A 687-nucleotide genomic window follows, 5' to 3' on the forward strand; every position below is an offset into this window, starting at 1 on the left:
TACTCTGCAGTGACAGACAGAAAGGGGTTAAGAGGTAATAAAATGAGTGATTGTGTGAAAAGGTTTTGGCCTGTCCACAGAGCTCCAGGTTACCTACAACTGCAGCAAGAATTTAGGCAGCTTTAAATTCAATCCAATCTATTTTATTTAAAGAACAATCTTGCAAATTGCTGTATTTGTTAGCAAATATTCTTGTTGCTGTTCCCCAGAAGCACTAGAGGAAAGTTAGATGGCATTTCTTTCCAGACTAGATTCTCAGATTCCCTAGTACATTTTACAAGTGATGGCTGCTGGCAATATATTGTGACAATTCCTTGCTGATAAATTACAGACACTTACACATAGAATAGGTGGTGGCATGAAGTGGGGAAAATAACCCATCCAAACTGGGAATCTTTGTCAGTAGAGCAAACTAACATTGCAACTAGGACTTATTTGCTCCCACTAATTTGTCCAACAAGCAAAAGGGATTATTAAGACTCACGGAAAATGGCCACATTTCAGAGTCCTGAAAGATCTACAGCTAAGATTAGTTTAAAAGAATAAGTCTGTTTCATAGCCCCGAATTGTTAAGAGAATGTAACGTGTCTGCATGTACAAATACACTTGCAAATAAATCAGACTGAAATTGGTCCATTCTTTGCAGATGCCTTTGACTATTTTGTTTTCAATACATTCTGTTAGTGA

The sequence above is a fragment of the Terrapene carolina genome, unplaced genomic scaffold (assembly GCF_002925995.2).
Source record: "Terrapene carolina triunguis isolate 2854851 unplaced genomic scaffold, T_m_triunguis-2.0 Scaffold33911, whole genome shotgun sequence".
NCBI lineage: Eukaryota > Metazoa > Chordata > Testudines > Emydidae > Terrapene > Terrapene triunguis.